Genomic DNA, 7,633 nt, shown 5'->3' on the forward strand with positions numbered 1-7,633 from the left:
TTGTTGAGTGATTTCAGGTTCATAAGGCAAGTATTGGATGGAATAAGTGAAGAGGAAAGCATGCAAAGTGGAGAATTCATGAAAAAATGAGCATTTGGAGAATCAAAGGTCACGCGCACGCGTCACCCACGCGTAAGCGTGCGGAGGAATTTTGGCCAGCGACGCGCACGCGTCACCACGCACACGCGTGACACTGATCACGTGACCTCATTAAAGTGAATTCGCTGGGAGCAATTTCTGAGCTTCCCAGGCCCAAATCCAACTCGTTTCTGAGGGTATTTCATGCAGAATTCAAACTTGGGCAAAGGGGGAGCAATTAGTTTTAGGTTAGCATCATGTAGGTTAGTTTTCTAAAGAGAGAAACTCCTTCTTCTCTCTAGAATTAGCGTTCTTAGGCTTATTTCCATCTTAGATCTAGGTTCAATTTCTTGTTCTCATATTGTTTTCTTTACATTTTCATGCTCTAGTAGTTTAATTCTCTTAGTTTCCTTGTTAATTTCTCCTTTTGTGCCTCTTTTTAGTATATGAACATTATTGTTGGATTTGGATTTCCTTTAATGCAATTGATGTTTTATGTTCCTTCATTGTTAATTTGAGTAGTTATAGTTAATTTCTTGCAATTGGTAGTTGTTAGATTTTATTATTCTTGCACATTTATTATGCTTTTCTTTTATGCCTTCTAAGTGTTTGACAAAATGCTTGGCTGGATGTGAGAGTAGATTTTTGAGCATTCTTGGCTTGGTAAGAGAAATTAGGTGATCTTGAATCATGAATACCCAACTCATGTTGGTGATCTAGAGTGATTAGTTAATATTATTTCCATTGACTCTAATCTCTTGCTAATTCAATTAGTAAGTTTATTAAGACTTTTGGATTGAGATTAACTAGTCCTATTTGACTTTCTTCTGATGTTGGGGATGACGAAATAGGATTAGCTCTTGCTAATTATTGTAATATGATTAACTAGTCTCATTTGACGTTCTCTCGTGTGAAGCTAACATTTTACCTTCTTCCATGTTGGAGATGACTAAATAGGATGAATTCTTGTTAATCATTGTATGACTAGGATAGAAAGCCTATATTCTCAATCCTTGCCATGAATGTCTCTCTTTATTATTTGCTTTCTTTAATTGTTTGCTTTACTTTTCTTGCCATTTATTTTCTTGCCCTTTTACCAATCAAACCCCCTTGCATCTTCATAGCCAATAATTGAGCACTTCATTGCAATTCCTTGTGAGACGACCCGAGATTTAAATACTTTGGTTAATTTTCATTGGGGTTTGTACTTGTGACAACCAAACATTTAAAACTTTGATTGAGCATTGCTTGTCGGTTGGAAACTATACAACGAAGTTATTTCCTCTAACCAAGAAGAAATTCTTAGCCGACGGTTATGCTCTTTCACTTCTCTTCCAGAACGATTGCCAAAACTGGCGTTGAACGTCCACATTTGGAGTTCAACGCCCAAGAAAGACCAACCTCCCAAGTTGAACACCTAAAACTGGCGTTCAACGCCAGCCAGCGAGTAGGATTAGCGAAGTTCAACATCCAGAACCCAAGTTGAACGCCAATCTTTATCCAAAGACTCACCAAGTGGGCCCCAAAGTGGATTTTAGCACTCCTTAGGCTTTTCTTATTTTATTTTTTAATTTTTAATTAAAAATAATATCTTTTAGCTTTAGTCTTAGAAGTTTTTACTATAAATAAGAGACTTCCTTCCTCCTAAGGATCACGCCTCCAGGGAGGAGAGTCAGACACATTACTTTACACCTTCTTTGTTTTCTTTGTAAAGCATGAGTAACTGAACCTCCTAGGTTAATGTTAGGAGCTCTGCTTATTCCCATGGATTAATATTATTACTTCTCTATTTTAATATATGTTTGATTCTATTCTATGATGTATTGTCATTCTTCATCTAAATGAATCTAGGGTAGAACGGAAGTATGACCCTTTTTTCTACATGAGTTCTTGCGAGTCCTTGACCGGATAGTATTGAACTACAGCTTGAGAATACATCTCCTAGACCAACAAGTTATCTGGGTTAATTGGGATATGTGACATAAAATCTGGTTAGTTCTGGGTAATTGAGGTTTTTGTGGTGCTAAGGCTAGAATACTGAGCTTCATTCTCCGATCCGAAAGATCTAACCTTGTCTGTGGCACTTTAATTAGGATCAAGAGAGATTGAATTGCGTGAGCTTCATTCTCGTTCAGATTAAATGACCACTGACCCTGGCGTTTGATATGGATTAGAGGAGATTAATTGACCACTGACCCTGGCGTTAATCACTTACAGCTTTACCATATAATGAATCATTCATTGTTAATATAGTCAATAAGAAGTACTAATCCGGAAGGATAAACATCTCCAAAGCTTTAACTGTTTTCTCATTATTGTTTTACATCGATTCTTTACTACTTTCTTTATTTCCTTGTTTTATGCGCCTACAACAACAACTTTCTTTTCTATTTGCCTGACTAAGTCCAGCAAGATAACTATTACTTGGATTTTAATAATTTTTCTTTTACTTTTCATGCAATTTCAATTGGTTTCAAATTCTCTTCCAATTTTGATAATTGATAATTTGAATAGATTTTACCTTTGATTTTAAGCTTAATTCATTTGATATCCAACTGGTACCCATGAGAAGTTTTTGTTTGGGTTTTCGTGTTGATATACACAACATTGTTTAAGGAAAAGACATCTCAAAGAGCTATAGAGATTCGATGGAGCAAACTTAGAGTCATTTGAAATAAGAACTCAAGATCTACAACTTTTATGTTGAATACTTTCTCCAATTCTCAATGATCATAGGTGTAATTCGCAACCAAATATTAGTGCTAAGAATGTTTCGGATGCTGTTAATCTTGACCTCTTCATACTAATTTGATCATAACTTGAGCTATATGAGTCCAAATGAAGCGGTTCCAATGGCATTTGAAAGCTAACATCTAGAGATTCAAAATTATATGTATATGTTTATAGTGGACATTATGAATCGCGTACACCACCATTTTTTGCGTCGCAAATTAAGCCTTACATGACACCATTAATGTTGAACGTAGCTCATATTTTGGGCCTCCAAAAGGATCCAAACTTCATAATTTTTTTAGTATTTAAAGAGAAAATATGAAGGAGGAAAGCAAAAGAGAGTTTAGTGTTAGTTTTAGGATTATATTTTTAGGTTTCTAGAGAGAAAAGTTCTTCCCTTTCTCCAAAATTAGGATAGATTTAGTTAATTTCTTAACAATTTCTCTCTAGTTTTAATTTTTAATCTTGTTTTAATTTAGTTTTATTTGCATTTCTTGTTCTATTGTTTTAGTTCATTAGCACTTTCTTGTTAGTTTCTTATTATGTTATTTAGTTTATGATTCTAGTTAGATCTATGTTTTTTATTTATGAATTTGATGTTTTATGCTTTATTATTGCTTAATTTTATTGTTATCATTCAACTCTTGTAATGGGTAGTCATAGTTTTTAATATTTCTTGCAATATATGAAGTTTTGTGTTTATGCCTTGCAAGTGTTTGATAAAATGTCTCACTTAGTTATAGAGTAAATTTTACATTCTTGGCTTGGGTTGAAAACTTGGATGATCTTGAGTTACTAATGTCCAAATTTATTGATAATTTAGATATGTTAATTAGTTTTATTTCCACACTAATCTTTTAGTCATTTCAATTAGTAAGTTAGTTAAGACTTGTAGATTATGATTAATTAACCCTAATTGACTTTTCTCAATTTGTAGAGATTGATTAATTGAATTTGCTCTTTGTAGTTATGATATTATGGTTAGTGACAAGGACAGTGATCCTTAATCCTTAACCCTTGCAAAGATCTTTTAGAATTTGAATTAGCTTTCATTCTTGAGTTACTCACGTTAATTGCTCCTAATTTAATTTCTTTTGATATTTAGTTATTGCTTGCTTCTTTAATTTCTTGCTATTTCAATTTTCGTTAATTGTGGACCAACCCCTCATGACCAAGGATCACACCTTTTGCATCTTCCTCCGTGAAGGTTATTATGGGCAAATCGGACTTTTCTTCATTCTCTCTAACTTGATAAACTTCCTTCAGATGTCTCTTACAGGAGGACTTGGTTATTTCTTCTCCTACAAACCCACCAACGATCACATGAATGTGTCTCTCAAGTGTTCTTGCTGGTTGTTCTTTCTTTTCTCTATTTTCCTCCTCTATTTTTTTTTTGTTAGCTTCGTTGACCTTCCGACAATGTATTTGTCCAATCGCCCTTCTTTGAAAAATTTTTCTATCACATTCTTCAAAAAATAACAATCACTAATAGAGTGACCATAAATTTTATGGTATTCGTAATATTCTGACCAATTTCCCCCTTTCTTACTTCAAATTAGCCTTGGAGGTGGGATCTTTTCAGTGTGACATATTTTTCTGCAGACATCTACCAAGGAAACTCGCAACAGAGTATAGGAGGATACCTTCGAGGCATGTTCGAGTTATCTCCTCCTTTTTTCTTCTAATCTTTTTCATTATTTCAGGGCTGATATTGGTTGTCGTGTCCTGGTGCAGGCTTTCTTATCTAAGTAGTTTTTTCCATATTGATATATTTTTCAGCCCGTTCCTGTACTTCATACAAAAAGGTCGGGTGCCTCTTTGATATTGACTGTGAGAAAGGACCCACCTTGAGACCATTGACGAATCCCATGATAGCTGCTTCAATGAGTAGATTTTGGATTTCTAAACACGCTTTGTTAAAACTTTTCATGTAGGCTCTAAGAAACTCTCCGACCTCTTGTTTGATAACCAAGAGGTTTGAAGCGTGTTTGGTCTTGTATTTCTAAATTGAGAAAAGTGTGAGGAAGCTTTTGGCTAAGTTATCAAAATAGGTAATCAATCTGGGCGGGAGGCTGTCAAACCACTTCATTGCGGCATTGGTTAATGTAGTCGAAAATGTTTTGCACATCGTTGCATCAGACATATCTAGCAAGTACATACGACTTTTAAAATTGCTTAGATGATGTCATGGGTCTAAAATGGCATTGTAGAGATCCATATTTGGGTTTCTAAAACTCCTAAACTTTAGCCTGCATGATTTCCTCTGAGAATGGGTAATCGCTTCCTAAAGAGGTTGCATCAGGTCAGTCCAGGATTTTTTACCCTTAAGGTTGAATTGCAACCTCTTCAATTTTTCTTCAAGATCTATACGGCTTCATATCTCTCTCCGCAACAGTTGTTCAGATTCGCATTATCACTCTAACTCAATCTTTAGTTCTTTTAAACAACCTTGATGACCATGGACCAATCCCATGATTTTCGTTACATCCCTGTTTCTTGATCCTTCAGGAATGTGAATTTGAGAACCTATCCTTCGTCCTCCTAAGTCGCCTTTATCTCTGTCCTCTGTAGTATCCTTACCTCTTTTTGAATGTTCGCGTATAAAGAGTGCTCGATTGTTATTAGGATGTCCCCCACAATGGGATTCTAAATCGGATGCAATGTGTCCATCTTATGGGTGAACTTCCGCCATGGTTTGTTGTTGAATTCCAATTCCCCAACAATGGCGCCAATGTTTTGAGGATTACCTGAAACTAATATGATTTAGGCATAGACCTGAGGTCCAAACTCCTTTATGTTAGGGTTCTAACGTCTTTTCCAACGAGGCAAAGCCGTCCGAGGTCTTTGAATGAGGATGGAAGGTGGTACATGCAAAAGATTCGATGCTTAAGTTAGCAAAGATTTTAGGCATGCTTTAGTGAATTGGACTTGAAAATACCTGAATTTGATTAGGTATTTATAGAGGAAGGTGACGACTTGTCCTGAGTATCCCTACTTTGTAGCATTGGGTGGTTTCTACCTTGATATATGGGAGTTATCTCATGTTGTTACTAAAAAGAAACACATCTAAAGTAGTAGTTTTAACAAACTTACTTGTTATGCAAGTCGGATCTAGCATGGGTTGAGTAATTTGTGTCCCATGTAGGTCAGGCTGATTGACCTACCTTAATCTACCGAATTCTTTGAGTCTTGTATAATTGGGCTAGTTTATTTAGACCCTGACTTCTATCTCTGGGCTAGGGTATGAATAGTTAGGAAGTTATTCTGGAGCACAACCATGATTTAACTCTAGCGGGGATGGTCCATATGATACTGAATTTTAGAGAAATGACATATTCAACAAAGACACATGTTGATGGTATACACGTGCATGGTGTTCCAACATCTAAGATCTTAGGGTATATGGTTAGGCAAGCATGTGAGTATTCTTTGATGGGATTTAGTAAGACGGATACAAACAATTATATTGACAAGACTAAGCGTGCTAAGATTGTGGATGGAGTTTATATTGCAACAATAGTATATTCGGAGCGAAAAGTAGGTGCGGATGCTATGTGCATCGCGAGATACAATTTGATTGATGATAATATATTGGCAAATATGTTTTGGGCTAACGGTCATAGTAAAATTTGATTACCAATACTTTGAGAATGTTCTTGCTTTTGATTATACTTACAAGAAAAATAAATACAAAAGACAGTTGGTATTTTTTTGGCTTCAAACAATCATAAGCAGACAATAATAAGGTTGGAACTGGTGTTAGATAAAAGCGTTGGACTGTATAAGTGATTGCTCCAAAATTTACTTGAAGTGATATGTAACAAGAAACCTTCCGTGAAAGTAACTAATGGATGTGATTCAACAAAAGCTACTACCAACTCAACTTTTCCGGAGGCTGCTAATGCTAAGGATACAATTGATCCAACACCATTGCTTTACCAATTTATGTTGCTGACGTGGTACGTGGAGGATACAAGACCTAGCCTTAAGTTTCCTTTTCAACTTATTGCTTCTTCCATTCCCATTCCTCCTTTCCGGTTAGTGGTTCTCCACCATTCATTCACAAGTCGTCAAATCCTAATTTCTTCAACCGGTTCGCAAAAGTATGATAAAAGCCTACTACGACTAACTCTTCGATTATTGATTTGACTTTTATCCTTATTTTATTGCAAGATGGTTTTTCTTTTAACAAACACCACCTATTCAAATAAATGTTAAATTTAAGCAACACATATCCTCTTAAACAATAAGATCATTCTCCAGATTCACGCAACTCTTTCCTCATAAGTTCGAGCCTATTTCATCAAAACACATGTCAAATCGAGTTTCAAAGGATAACAACCAAGTCTAGGTTAGAGTTTGTTTTCTTCATTGGCTCTTGAAAACAACCTAATCAAGAGCTCAAGAATAGGAACAGACAATTCCAACTCTTACACTCTTCAAATTATTACTTTTTCGAGCAAACATCAATTATGCTATTTCATTCAAAAAAAAAAATCAAACAAACAAACACAACTTCATTTTAATAAAACATTACTATAGGGTTTAATACTAAAACTATTTTTAACATTTTCGGTAATTAAAATTACATTTTACAACTCCTTAAGAAGCTTTGCACACTATGTCACGACTCTAAGAAATAACATAAAATTATATCCACAACTTAACGGCCCATTTTGGACCTTTCAATAGACTGAAAATTCATTTTTATTTTTTTAATACGAAAAAGAAACTCTTTCTATTTGCGGGCATGGGAATAGCCATATTCCAAATAAATGTCGACCGGCTCAATTGCTATTTGCTGGATACTCAAAATTTCAAG

At 35.2% G+C, this 7,633-nt stretch overlaps 1 protein-coding gene across 1 annotated transcript in view; it reads right to left on the reverse strand.

The window, feature by feature from the left end:
- Window positions 6,996-7,633, reverse strand: part of LOC107643759 (choline/ethanolaminephosphotransferase 1) — a 14,130-nt gene continuing 13,492 nt past the window's right edge. The window contains exon 20 of the mRNA XM_016347492.2: window positions 6,996-7,631. The gene's annotated coding sequence lies outside the window, so the exon portion shown is untranslated. The remainder of the gene's footprint in view (window positions 7,632-7,633) is intronic.

This window comes from Arachis ipaensis, chromosome B05, assembly GCF_000816755.2.
Source record: "Arachis ipaensis cultivar K30076 chromosome B05, Araip1.1, whole genome shotgun sequence".
NCBI classification, from domain to species: domain Eukaryota; kingdom Viridiplantae; phylum Streptophyta; class Magnoliopsida; order Fabales; family Fabaceae; genus Arachis; species Arachis ipaensis.